This window comes from Ambystoma mexicanum, chromosome 4q (genome assembly GCF_040938575.1).
Source record: "Ambystoma mexicanum isolate Mex_15411 chromosome 4q, UKY_AmexF1_1, whole genome shotgun sequence".
Taxonomy (NCBI): domain Eukaryota; kingdom Metazoa; phylum Chordata; class Amphibia; order Caudata; family Ambystomatidae; genus Ambystoma; species Ambystoma mexicanum.
The window spans coordinates 422,768,855-422,783,721 of record NC_090928.1 but is presented as its reverse complement, the minus strand read 5'-3'; positions in this window follow the sequence as shown (position 1 = coordinate 422,783,721).

The following is a 14,867-nucleotide window of genomic DNA, read 5'->3' as shown; positions in this document are numbered from 1 at the left end:
GAGTGTGAGTGTCTGGGAATGAGGTTGAACTACAACTCTTCTTCCTTTCGTTCTTTCGTTCAGTTAAACGGAAATCGATTCGTAGAACTGCCGCTAGTAGATCCGAGAAAGAGTCAGGGCGAGGAATCCTGGCAAGTTCGTCTTTAAGCTCTTCTCGCAATCCCCTGCGGAAAATCGTATACTGTGCTTGTTCTTGCCAACCAGCCTCAGTAGCCAATTTCTTGAAGGTGGATATGTAGGTGAGTAGATCGTAGTTACCTTGACGAACATCCAGTAAGTCCTCACTGGCTATGTGGGCCCATTCCGTCTGAAAAAAGGTCTGTTTCAGAAGGTCTTTAAAGGCAGTGTAATCTTGTAGGACTGGATCGGACTGGGATACCAAAGGGGTTGCCCATGCCAAGGCGTTCCCGGTTAAGTGTGTTATTATAAAACCCACCTTAGCATGGTCCATGGAAAAGGCATTTTGTCTGAACGTAAAATGTATATTGCAGGCTTCAAGAAATTCCTTTACCTTCCTTTCGGAGCCATCAAACTTCCCTGACACCAGGGATAAAGGGGGTAGATCTGTAGACTGTTGTTCTCTAGTGGCTACTCTCTGCTGGAGAGCCGCGTTATCGGTCTTGAGTGACTGGACCTCAACCTGGAGGGTCTGGACTGCTGCCACCAGCTCTTGTAATTGCTGTGGTGTGGCCATGTCTTCACTTTGGCGTTGCAAGCTGTCAAGACTAGCAGACTCTTTTACCGGATTGATCTCAGAATCTGCTATATCCTCTTCACTGCTAGAATTACTGCAAAGCCCCAAAAACCCTTCCTCCTCCTCACCTGATGAGGTAGAATAGTTTAGCTTCTTTCTTCAGGATTGCCGCGCTGGAGTCTTCTTCTTTGTGAGCAAATACGGTCTGCCTCGAAAGGAAGCCACCGTGACTCTATATAGAGAAATTCACAGTGACTCCTCTCCGCGACAGCCAGATATTTTTCAGGGGAATAAGCAACGGAGGCATAAAAAAAAAACACAATGATTCGAAGAGGGCTGTCGTATAGGCGGATCCGATGAGAGGAATATTCCAGTAATGAAGCAGAAGTCTCCGGAGGGGCTCTCAAGACGGAAGTGAGGATGATAAACAACTTCACAAGCAGAATACGAAGAAGAAGGAGAGGAAGGGATCCAGGAGGAAGTGGCTAGAACTACGGAAAAACCTGAAGCAAAGAAATGGAAGAGGGAGGGAAAGAATAGGAAGGAGGAACAAGGACTACTGAATAACACAGAATAGAGCGCACGCAACACGGGAAAGCACAGTTGCAACGCGCTGATCCGTTGAGTTACTGAAGGTTTTATACCTGACGGCGGCCATGTTGGAAAAAGACTAGACCGCAGTGTAGCATTTCAGGGAAAATGTGGCAGAACAGTCTAATGGTGTTGGAGTTTCCACCTCCGCCAGACTCGCCAGTTGCCAGCAGTCGTGACAGCACCATCCATTCACATACAACAGAATGAGCAGGCAAAGGTGAGCCAGACATCACATGAGACACAGGAAGTACACTAGACATGCACACACGCCACCACACTTACATGCATGTGTACACCTCCACCAAGTATCGCAGTGATGAGATCGGCATCCATGTCACATCTGGCAATCAGTCTTTTACATATCAGTCTCACATGCATCCATGTTGCATGACAGTTGCACACTTGTCAGATACACATACATGCACATGTACACAGTGCAGATACATGCAGCTGGAACCAACATCCATGTGTGACACCACAACCTTGACAACTGACATACACAGTCATTCAAACATGTGTGCTCACACATCTGCATTTGGCCTGCATGCTTACCCACAAATACACCATCCATGTGTCTCACACATGAAAGGACTCGCATGTGTCAGCCTCACGGCACTGTACATACACATCCATACATGGCCCTACAAAACCACATGTGCAACCTGCACACTACTGGCACACCACCACACGCCCAGCTTCCAATCAGTATGCATGTACACTTACCACTCGACTCCAGACGGGTCTGCCTCTCAAGTACCTGGACGTGGAGCGCTGGGCATACACATTCCAGGACCCTCATTTGGTCTTCCGACAGGTGACCCCAGCGCCCCTTAGCATCCGCTGCCTTCAAGAGGCGCCAGGCCTTGTTGAGGGTCCTAGACCTGAAGTCCTCCCAGCGCTTCTTGACATGATGGAATTCGCGGACTGCCACCCCCTCCCCGTTGATGACAGTCACGATGTCCGTCCAGATCCTGGTCCGTCCTTCCTTGTCAGTGCGCGACCTTCTGAAGAGGGCATCATACTGCCCCAGGACTTGCTCCACCAGGACACCAACTTCGGTGGCAGTGAAGCTGGTGGCCCTCTGCCTCTCTGGCTGGGGGTTGCCAGTGCCGCCAGATGGTGTAGTGCTGGACATGGCAACCCCAGAGGCAGGAGTGGGTGGGCAACTGGGTCCTGGGGCTGGGCTGTGGAGCGATGGAATCCCAGTCGGGAGTCTTTGGTTCGAGCAGTGGTGGTCACAGCAACAGCACCCCTTGGCTGATTTGCAGGTTGCAAATGGCAGGGCACGTGGGCAGCAGGCAATCAGGCAGCAGCAGATGGCAGGTGGGAGCGTGCTCGGGCCTCTGGGGGGCAGTAATTCGGCCTTCTGGGCAGCAGCGTGGTCTTCCATGTGTGAACGCGTGAAAATCTTGCACGTCAGCGTGTAAATCGAGGAAAGGCCCTTAGCGCGTAAGCCAGCCAGCGCACGTACGCGATTTCAGTCAGTGTGACGTGACGCGCGCGGGTGTTTCCCTCATAGCACGTGATGACAGAGCACACGTGGAAAAGCTGCACATCCGAGTGTTAGCGCGTGTAATTGGAGGAAAGGGCGCGTACACGCATAAGTGACGTGTACGCGTGGGCCGGTTTAAAAAGTACGTGTAGGACGCCATTTCCTTGTACGTGCTTTTTGTGGAGAGCGAGTGGGTGGATTCTGTACTTCTTATCGGTTCACACGTGATTACTTCACAGCATTTCAAGTTCGTAGTCCCTGTTACCTCTGACAGTTTTCATGTTTCTACTTTTTTGGGCCTGTTTCCTCAAACAGTGTTCACTTCTCCTTTTGTCCTGTCTCCTCAGACAGCATACAATTCTTCTTTTGGCGGGGGTGTTGCCAATGCGCACACGCGCGTATTTTTCACGTTCTTTTTCCAGGCAGATGGTGAGCTCCGCACGTACTTAGCAACTGTGCTTGCCCCGTGTGTCGCGTTCCCCTTCAGAAGTCATTGTAGGCTGTGTGTATCACGCGTAAGCTTATTTTTGTGTTTCTGGTTGCCACAGCGTAGTGCGGGTTCATTTTTCCACGCACGTGGTCTACGAGGGGTTGGGTGCACGTTTATTTTTGTTTTTGGGCTGCCTGTGCGTTGCGTGACCCGTAATCTTCCCCCAGGGGTCACAGACAGCCTTGTTAGAGCACTAAGGTAGGAATTCCATCTAGTACCCTACTCCTTTGACCCCCAATTGCCCAGGACAATAGTTTACTGCTTTTCCCATACGAACAACAACATCAGTGCCATGGTTGGGAGGCGACCAAGCAGTAAGGGAGGCAAAGGTGGCCGACCTTCAAAAGGTGGACGTGGTGGGCGCGGTAGGGGACATGGCCAGGATTTGCCGGGTGCCCCTAGAATCCCATGTGTGGAGGACCAATCAGGGACACCCATGCTCCCCCCCATGGTTGAGGGAAACGTGGCTGAGACCATCCCAGCTCAGCCCTTGTTGGACCAGCCCATTGTGGCACCTGACCTGGCACAGGATGACTCCCTGGCTGACTTCCAGGTCAGCAAGTCTAAGCCACGTGTGGCGGTGCAAGTTGTCACCAAGCCACGTGGATCTGGGGCAGCTATGTCATCTGCTGCCCCAAGTATGCAGGGTGGTGAGGCTGCAGGGGCAGCTGCAGCTCCATCCGCCCCAGCTCTGACTCTCCCAGCCAGGACAGTGTCGGTCCTGGTCCATCATACTGAGGTTCCCCCTGCCAACTTCAGACAATGCCTGCACCAAGTCCTATGGTCAATGTGCATTCGCACACTCCAACAATCAAGTCCACCGGTGATTCTGCCCCTACTGACCAGAGCGGCATTAGCCACTCTGGCTCCGCTCCACCTTCTAAAAAGAGGAAGAAGGGTGCTCTGGCACGACAGACTGAGACCCCAGGCACGGCTACACACTCCGGTACCTCAAGGAAGCCTTGCTTCAATGAATCGGAACTTGATGCACTTGTGAGCTATGTGTTGCAACATAGCCACGAAATGGTGGTGACTGCAGGGTCCAAGACCACACCTCGTCAACGTAAGGCACACTGGCAGACCATCACCAACCATATAAGTGCCCTTGGATTTGTGAGGCGCTCAGCTGATGATTGCTACAAGCGGTGGAACGACCTGAAACGCAGAGCAAAGGACAAGCTGTCCTCAAGTCATGCCGCTACTCTGGTGACTGGCGGTGGGTCTCCACAAGAGGACAACAAACTCACTGAACATGAGTCTGTTGCTGGGACCTTCGTCACAGAGGAACAGATCCGAGGTGTGGGAGAGCTGCCCGATTATGACACATTGTCCGGTGAGTGCTCATGCGTGTGTGTGTGTAATGCATGTGTATGTTGTTTGGGTGACGGGTTCTGATTGAGTGCCAGGTGAGGGTGTGTGTGACTGAGTAGTATGGGTCACCCATGTGCTTCATCCAAAACATTCTGTGGCCTTGAATTTGGGTGTGACACTATCCCTTCTGCCCACAGTAGTAATTTAGCGCAACATTACGGCAGTTGCCCTTGAGGTGGCATCATGCAACAACATTGTTTGTATTTTTCAGTGTTCTTTCAGGCTGATTGTTTCAATTCTCCCACTTTTGCAACACATTCCTAAGCCCTATTGTGACATATGTGACATGCTTCTGTCAGTGAAGAACCCCACATTGGCCCACATGTGTCACCTTGGTAGTTGAATGATTTGACCATTCAGGCTGAATGAGTATTGTCCTGATCACATAATGTTTTTGAGCCTGTTTGAATGTGGAACATGCTAGTTGTTTCCTGTCATGTTGAAGTGCACAACCATTGATGTGTACATGGCCCTGCAATCATTGTATTTTTGTACACTGGATGTGTTGCAGTGTGTGGCACATGGCGTATCTTTTCACACTATGTGGCATTTTTCATCTCTTCATTTCCATCTCACATGGATGGGTGACAGTACTCATTCACTGACATATGGATGTACTTGTGGAATGTACCATGGCTATGATACATGCCATCTGTGTGATGGCATGTGTCATCTATGTGTATAGGACATGCCACTCACAGGCCAATGTGTGATGGCAGTGCTACCCAGCATGCAGCAAATGTGTTGCTCTTCCATCTTGGTGTCATCAGTGTCAGACTTTTGCCTCCCCTTCCAACTCTGTGACAGTGCATGCATGGGAGGGTTATAGTCATGTGGGACATGTGTAAATCATGTACTGGTTCTGTAGCTTGTCAGGCCTATTTGTGTGCTATGGTGCTAATGCCTGTTTCCATGTTTTGTCTTTCATGTTTTTGCAGGGGATGACGCACTTGATGCTGTTGAGGTTGAGGAGATGGTGCAGACTCAGGAGGAACCTGAGGCACAACCGGCCACCAGTGGGGGACATGGTGTGGTGGTGGGTGAGAACCCACTTTTGCTGCAGACGATTCTGTCAAGGGGTGTCTCTGGGTGCACCTCTCCAGACCTCTTTTCAGGTGTTGATTCGGATAATGAGACCTATGTGGCGTCGCAGGTAAGTGTTTCTGGAAGGGGTTCTGTTCTGTCCAACCCACCTGCACCAGGGGTAGAACCCTTTACGGGGATGTCAGTGTTGGTTAGTCAGCCTTTGGCGGTTACGGGTGCAGGGTCACACTCCACAACATCTGATCCTGTTCCTGGGCCAGCAGATCAGAGGGGGAATGCAGTCCTGCAGCCTCAGGCAGTTCTGGCACAGCAAGGCGTAGATCGCCTTGCCCCAAACAGGTGTGGTGCCCGCCGACGCGGTGGCCGTACGCCACTAGGCAATACCGCATGGGAACAATCCATTTACAGTATGGCAACCCAACAGGCAGCATCATTTGAGATGTTGGCTCAAGCAATGGAGAGGGTGGCCACTTCCATTGTCCCCCCTCTAAGGCAGATGGAGCTACTACAGCAGGCAACAGACTCCATTTGCCAATCACACAGGGAGGACATGTTGGCGTCCAACAGGGACAGACGGGCGGCACTGGAGACTCTACGCCAATCGATATCAGTAGAGTCCCAGGGCCACAGGGAAGCCCTGAGGGTAGAACTCCATCACCTCAGGGAGACTCTTGTTGACCTTGAGACTTCCACTAACTTGAGGACAGAGCAGCAGCTGGAGCGGCTCACACGTTCGCTCTCAGCTGAGATGCAGGCAACACGGGAGGAGATCCGGGCATCACGTCAGGTGCTGCATTGGAATCTCTGCACCATAATCCTCCAGAACGAGACCTTCCACACCCGCATGCTTGCTGCCATGTAGGACCATACCAGGGCTTTGTGTGGGCTGCCTCCCATAGCACCACCACCTCCTGTGGCAGCAGCAGAGGGTAATGAGAGCAACAGCAGAAGTTCTCCCACATTGGCATAGCCGTGCAGGCCATGAGCCCATGGAGGTGTTTTTTTTTCCCAACATCCACACAGGCGGCTGTTGGTGCGCACCCTGTCCTCGGACCTCCTGGGTGGCCTCCCCACTCGCACCCCCATCTCCCACATGGCCATTTTTGATTTTTGATTTTTGCTTTTTTGATTTTTGATTTTTGATTATTTTTGAATAGTGTGTTGCCTTGTGTGGCTCCTGTGGGCATCCACTGTATTCCGGCTGGGCACATGCAGGCTTGTCCTGAGTTTGGGTTCGATGCTTGGGTTCGTGAGACACACACACCCCGTTTCCATGAGCTTGCAAAGGGTGCGACCAAGTGACAGTGATGTACACAGTGATGTTGGGCTCCCATGAGCTGTGTGGGCAGTCTGTAGTCAATACTGTGTAGACATTCCCTGTGTATATTGTTGTTGTATTGTACACTGCATGTTGGAATTATGTATGCTTCTGCTTCCATGTCTCCCTCTGAATTTGCAGGTTCATTCCTCATGTCTTCACAAGGCCGTCTACTTTCGAGATGGAGTTCATGTTGTATGCAGTACACAGACAAGTTTTGAAGCCTGCAAGACGACAGTTGGAAGGGGGCGATGTGGTGGGATATTTAGTTTGTAAGACTACGACTACTTTAACTTAGTACTGTCATGTTTTAGTTATGTTTGAGCTTGTGGAGCTGCATTGTATTGTTGGTAAGTATTTGGTTATGTGTGTTGTTAGTTCAACATTATTGGGAGAATATTGTGTGTGGCCAGTTTCCATTAGGGACACTGTACTTTGTGACACTTGTGTCAGGTTTTCGGGATTGCTTTGTTTGCTCTCACATAGCATGACATGCCATGGTGTTTTGGGTGGTGGTGCTGGGCAGGGGTTGGGTGACATGGCACTGTTCTCATGTTGTATTTTGCAAGGGGGTAATGCATTTAGTATCATATGTGTCTTTTGATGACACAGCATTGGTGATGTTTCTGTAGGTAGGAATGCACACATTGTGACACTTCCAGGTGACCAATCTCAGGCTGGTATGGTTGTGACAGTTCACTGTCCCTTGTGTCATCATCGATTGTCAGCTGGTGTGTGGCAGGGCTGTGTGCACTCCACAGGGGTGTGATTCTAAGTGAAGTAATTGGCCACCAGCTGCGTTCGGGCTGCCTCACCCAGTGCCCTTTCCCCTCCCATGCGCAGTGGGCGTGCATGTGGATGGGGATGTGAGGGCACCACCATGTCCACCGGCAGGCCCGGCGTGTTGCAACATTGTGCAGGACACATGCTGCCACTAGCATCCTGCACACTACTGGGGGAGCGTAAAACAGCTGCCCGCCAGAACGGTCAAGGGAGTGAAAGCATGACTTGAGCACTCCGAATGTGCGCTCCACCATGCCCCGGGTTGCAATATGGGCTGTGTTGTATCTTACCTCGTGTGGCATGGTGGGGTTCCGAATTGGCGTCATCATGTGTGTGCTCAGAGGGTAGGCACTGTCCCCTGGGGAGGTGGTGATGGGTATCATTAGTAGGGTTGTGACATTACTCAGTACCTGGCATGCATGAATGTGCTGTGGCATTTATACTCACCGAGCAGCATTGTATCGCCATGCCGCCCAGCTTCTAGGTCCCGGTTTAGGGTTGACATTCTGTAAATGAAACTGTTGTGGGTGGACCCTGGATAGTTGGCATATACTGAGGTGATGATTCCCTTGGCATCACATACTACCTGGACGTTGATGGAATGCCAGTGCTTGCGGTTTCTATAGATGTGCTCTGATGCCCTGGGGGGACGTAGAGCCACATGGGTGCAATCAATGGCACCTAGGACTTTGGGGAATTGTGCCACCCCGTAGAAATCCTGGACGGCAGCCTGCCTTTCTGCAGGTGTTCTGGGCAGGTATATGTGCCTGCGGACTGATGGGCGTGCAGTCATGATGGCCAAGACCTGGTGTAGGCAGCGTGACTGCGTGGCCTGTGACACCCCCCCCACTATGGCACTTGTCCACTGAAATGATCCGGTGGCCAAAAAGTGCAGTACATTGAGGACCTTCTCCAGGGGGCTGAGTGCTTGGGAGCAGAGGGTGGGTGATGTGAGGTCATCCTCCCACTCACTGACCAGGTCGAGTATTATGTGAGGTGGAAACCTGTACCTCCCATACACCTGGTCATCAGGCATGCCAAAAAGGCTGGTTCTGGGTGTGAAAATTCTGGGCCTGACTATCCTCCTCCTCCTCCTCCTATGGCATCCCATGACCACTGCTGCTAGGAACGGTATGTTCATCCTGGCGTCTGAGCTTGCTTGGTGTTTGCACGCACTTTTATGCTGCGCGGGTCCACGTATGCCTGCTTCCTGCTGGCGTATGTGTTTCCAGATTAGCGTGTCTTTTTTGGCGCGTGCGTGTGGGCGTTCCACGTATTTGCCTCCTGTACTTCCCCGCCCACCCCAGTAACACACGTACGCCGCTCGCCCAGGTTCAATCGTGTGTAAAGCCCCTGAAGTACACGTACCCAGCTCACCCAGGCACAATCACATGTAAAACTTCCCGCGAGCCCCTGAAGTACACGTACCCCGCTCGCCCAGGCACAATCGCGTGTGAAACCTCCCGCGCACTCCCGAAATACATGCTATTTTTGACACAGCGGGTGTCTGTGTTTGTCGCGTACCCCTTTGCACATCATTTGTCCTAGAGGGCCACAGTATGGGACATTCATCAGAGCTGTATATACAGGCTTTTTGTTAGCGCAGGGACGCTACCGCCTGCCTTCGTGTGGCGGACATGTGTTGATGTACATAGTTGACTTTTGGTTTGTGTCATGAGATCGCCATTTCACTGCTGGGGGGTGGGGGTGCAAGGGGACATGAGTGGGACATGTATGGGGGCCTGCTGGCAGGTGCCCTGCACTGCTGGGGGCTGGTAGTGCAAGGGGACATGAGTGGGGGCCTGTTGGCAGGTGCCCCTCAGTGCTAGGGGGTGGGTGTGCAAGGGGACATGAGTGGGGGCCTGCTGGCAGGTGCCCTGCACTGCTGGGGGGTGGGGGTGCAAGGGGAGATGAGTGGGGGCCTGCTGGCAGGTGCCCCTCAGTGTTGGGGGGTGGGGGTGCAAGGGGACATGAGTGGGGGCCTGCTGGCAAGTTCCCTGCACTTCTGGGGGGTGGGGGTGCAAGGGGACATGAGTGGGGGCCTGCTGGCAGGTGCCCCTCAGTGCTGGGGGGTGGGGGTACAAGGGGACATGAGTGGGACATGAGTGGGGACCTTTTGGCAGGTGCCCCTCAGTGCTGGGGGGTATGTGTGCAAGGGGACATGAGTGGGGTCCTGCTGGCAGGTGCCCCTCAGTGCTGGGGGGTGGGCGTGCAAGGGGACATGAGTGCGGGCCTGCTGGCAGGTGCCCTGCACTGCTGGGGGGTGCGGGTGCAAGTGGACATGAGTGGTGGCCTGCTGGCAGGTGCCCCTCAGTGCTGGGGCGTGGGGGTGCAAGGGGACATAGTGGGGGCCTGCTGGCGGGTGCTCCTCATTGCTGGGGGGTGAGGGTTCAAGGGGACATGAGTGGGACATGAGTGGGGGCCTGCTGGCAGGTGCCCCTCAGTGCTGTGGGGTGGGGGTGCAAGGGGACATGAGTGGGGGCCTGCTGGCAGGTACCCCTCAGTGCTGGGGCATGGGGGTGCAAGGGGACACGAGTGGGACATGAGTGGGTGCCTGCTGGCAGGTGCCCTGCGCTGCTGAGGTGTGGGGGCTGGGGGACATGTGTGGGGGCCTGCTGGCAGGTGCCCTGTACTGCTGGGGGGTGGTGGTGCAAGGGGACATGAGTGGGACATCAGTGGGGGCCTGTTGGCAGGTGCCCCTCAGTGCTGGGGGGTGGATGTGCACGGGGACATGAGTGGGGGCCTGCTGGCAGGTGCCCTGCACTGCTGGGGGGTGGGAGTGCATGGGAACATGAGTGAGGGCCTGCTGGCAGGTGCCCTGCACTGCTGGGGGGTGAGGGTGCAAGGGGACATGAGTGGGACATCAGTGGGGGCCTGTTGGCGGGTGCCCCTCAGTGCAGGGGGGTGGGGGTGCAAGGGGACATGAGTGGGGGCCTGCTGGCAGGTGCCCTGCACTGCTGGGGGGAGGGAGTGCAAGGGAACATGAGTGAGGGCTGCTGGCAGGTGCCCTGCACTGCTGGGGGTGAGGGTGCAAGGGGACATGAGTGGGCGCCTGCTGGCAGGTGCCCCACAGTGCTGGGGGGTGGGGTTTCAAGGGGACATGAGTGGGAAATGAGTGGAGGCCTGCTGGCAGTTGCCCTGCACTGCTGGGGGGTGTGGTTGCAAGAGGACATGAGTGGGACATGAGTGGGGGCCTGTTGGCAGGTGCCCCTCATTGCTGGGGGTTGGGTGTGCAAGCAGACATGAGTGGGGGCCTGCTGGCAGGTGCCCCTCAGTGCTGGGGTGTGGGGGTGCAAGGGGACATGAGTGGGGGCCTGCTGGCAGGTGCCCTGCACTGCTGGGGGGTGGGGGTGCAAGGGGACATGAGTGGGGGCCTGCTGGCAGGTGCCTTGCACTGCTGGGGGGTGGGGGTGCGAGGGGACATGAGTGGGACATGAGTGGGGGCCTGTTGGCAGGTGCCCCTCAGTGCTGGGGGGTGGGTGTGCAAGGGGACATGTGTGGGGGCCTGCTGGCAGGTGCCCTGCACTGCTGGGGGGTGGGGGTGGAGGGGGTCATGCGTTGGTCATCAGTAGTGCAAGGTGACATGTGGCTTGCCTGGGGGGCATGCCCATGGTGGATGGGGTGCCTGCGGGACATGACCAGGGGTGCAGGGCAGTCCCCTGTGGTGTGGGCTGCCTGCAGGGGCCATGGAGGGTGTAGAGGGAACACCTGGGAGTACCCACACTGCCAATTCACGTGTAGGACTTCCCTGCACCCCAGATATACACGTACCCCACTCTCACAGGGCCTGTCGCGTGTGAAACTTCCCGCACACCCCTGAAATACAGGTACCCCGCTCACCCAAGGCCAATCGCGTGTGAAACTTCCTGCGCACCCCAGATTTACACGTAGCCAGGCCAATTGCATGTGAAACTTCATGCGAACCCCAGGAATACACGCACCCCACTCGCACAGGGCCTATCACGTGTGAAACTTCCCGCGAACCCCAGATTTACACGCACCCTGCTCACCCAAGGCCAATCGCGTGTGAAACTTCCCGCGCACCTCCGAAATACACACACACGCTATTTTTGACACAGCGGGTGTTCGTGTTCGTACTCCTTTGCACGTCATTTGTCCTAGAGGGCCACAGTATGGGACAATTATCAGAGCTGTATATATGTGCTTTTTGTTAGCGCACATTTTGGCGCACATTTTTTTCATGCGCAGGGACGCTACCTCCTGCCTTCGTGTGGTGTACGTGTTTAGGCCTGTGCGCGTATTCGCCGGTGCGCTGGTTTGCCCTATTCGATTCCATGAATACGTGTTGTAGGCGAGCGTGTGGGCATTCCGCGCTCTTGCCTCCTGTACTTCCCCCGTGACGCCCACATTTTCACGCGTTGTTCCCCATTCCGCGTGTCACGCCCCGTGTTACGCCTACTTTTGTTATGTGCGACGCGCTATGTGCGCTTTCGCTGTGGCCGTAGCGCACGCCGTTAGATGACCTGTGCGCCGGCGTGCGCCACACAGATTTTCAGCGCCCATCACAGATTTTACTCCCGCACGGACTTCCATGAATCGATATGCGCGGGTTTTGCTGCGATTTTCGCACTTGCACTGTGATTCGCACGGTTTCGCACGCTTGCGCGGGAATTTTCAGCGCACATTAATTCCATGAATTGGCCTGAATTGTATATAGGCGCTATATTAACTATCAATATCAATCATCCATTGGACTCTGCTGGGAGAGCAGTCTTCTCCAAAGTCCTCCAGTTGTGAGGCGAGCGCAGTTGTTTCCAAGGCAGAGGAGAGCTCTGTCCCCTAATCATCACAGGGACCATTGGGAGGAACCTGTGCTGCTGGACGAAGATACTATCTCTGCCCGCCGCCCTGCTGCCTGGGATCTCACCCTGTTGCAGGACTCCTGAAGTTTTTTGCCAGCCTCCCCTATGTTTAGGAGCCCGAGAAAGGACTTACCTTGCCCCTTGAGACTCTGGAGACCCTGGAGTGGAGTGGGACTGACAGCACCTGAAAGCGTGAACAGCCGAGACCCTTGCAGTCAATGTTGGCCCACTGTGAGCCGTGATTCGAGTGTATTCAACAACCAAGTGTACTATCAGGATACTTCAATGCTGACTTTGGCGTTCACTGTTCTTCAAACCGCTGTTGCCTATTTGACTCTGTTTGCTCTGCATCATGCCCACGGAAGTATGTTGTTGCCTCGGCTCGAACCAACAAAGCACTGTTGCCTTGCATTGCTCGAGTCTCTGTCCAATATTCTGTCTATTGTGCTCCTACCGTCTCTCTTCTTTGTCTTCTTTTACATGTCTTCTCCCTCTGTTTCACTCTCCTTCTGTCTCTCTTCTCCCATTAGTTCACCATCACCTTTCATTACCCTTCTTCATCACTCTTTTTCAGTCGTCAAAGTGTACGAAAAGAAGTAGTGGAAAGATGTTCCCTGCTGGCCTGCCCCCGCTCCTCGCAAACCCCAATGCAACACCCTCACTCATGCGCAATCCAAACCCCCAAACAAACACACATGCTATTTAGTGGAATGTTCAGTACAGTGGACTGAAGTGCAAGTCTCAAATTCTTCCTACCCGTTTATTTTTAAACTTAACCATTCCAAAATGTTTTTTTTAAAATAAAAGTATAGGAGCAGTAAAACCTTTTTAAAAGGTAGAGGAGCACCGCTCCCAACCGCTCCCGTCCACTTCGACCATTGCTTTTTTCTCAGTTCCTTTATTTCTCATCTCTCTCTACTTCTTGCAGTTCTCCTTCTAGATGTCTCTTGTCTTGCTCTGCTCTTGTCCTGTCACTGTCCCTCCCTTACATTGTCCTATTTACTACTTCTTGTTCTGTTTATCCTTTATTTTCTCTTTCAATGGGCCCTTCTCTTTTTCACTCCTGTTCTCTTCCACATTCTGCCTTTTGGCTCTCTCTACCTCATTCTCTCCCCCTGTGTGCACTCTCCCCTTGTTTTTGCCCCTTCTTACTTTCTCTTTCCGACCCAAGTGGCCTCTCAATCTCTCTCTTGTTCTTCAACACCTTTCCTTTCAGTTCACGGTCTCCTCTTTCGCTTCCCCATTCTGTTTCACCTCTCTGTAATGCTATTTTGGTTATTTTCTCTCTCCTCCATTGTCTCTTCTCCGATGCTGCCTCACACTTGCCTCCCTTTTATTTTCATACATCCCTTCAGTTCTTTTACTCTCTTTCAATCCAGACGGTCATGTCTCATCAGCCTCTATCCCTCAATCGCCTACTACGCCCTTTCAACCCTCCGTTCAGTTCTTTTCCATCAATCTCTCCCATGTTAGTCTTTCGTCTCTGCAGAGATGAGGCGTGGCCTGTACTGCCTGGCCGACTGCCTAATAGAGCCGTTCTGACTTCATCAACAAAGGAAAAAAGCTAAGCCAGGAAGTTGCTTCACAACTGCGATTATTTTCTCAAAGTAGAATACACCATTTCCTCCAAGCCCCACTTGACACAACTCCATGAAGCAGCCATCACTGAAAGTTAACTCTAGTTCAGAGCCATTCAACAGTGCATTGTGGATAGGAAATGCAATAGCTGAAATTCATGCTTTTTGCTCCAGAAAATGCTCGTTGTCTTGTCAGTTGTCAGTATCCTTGAGGGCGGCCTGCCTGGGGTTGTTACAACTAGGTACAAAATGGCACTGCCCAGAGACAAAAACAATTTTCTGGAGACAAAACATGCAATGTTCCCACCCACAATGCATTTCTCAGTGGCTCTGAACTGGATGTGAACTTCCATTGATGCCTACTGGGTGCCCTGTGTCTTGTGTGACTTAACTAAAGTGGCTTGGTCTTCTTTCACATTTAGGGTACAATTGTGTTATGATTTTATAAACCCACTGTAACATCGATGGTGTTTTCTAAACATACCCCAGTGTTGCACCCCCAAGGGCAGTGGAATATGGTACACTGATGATCCCTAACTAGGGTTGCATTTGTATACACATGTTTATGTCCTTGGGAACTCGTTATCTTGATTTGATTACTGTTTGTTTTAAAAAGTGTTACCCTACAAAGCAAAAGCACATTTTTGGAGCTAAAACGTGCCTTTCAGCTACCTGAATTGA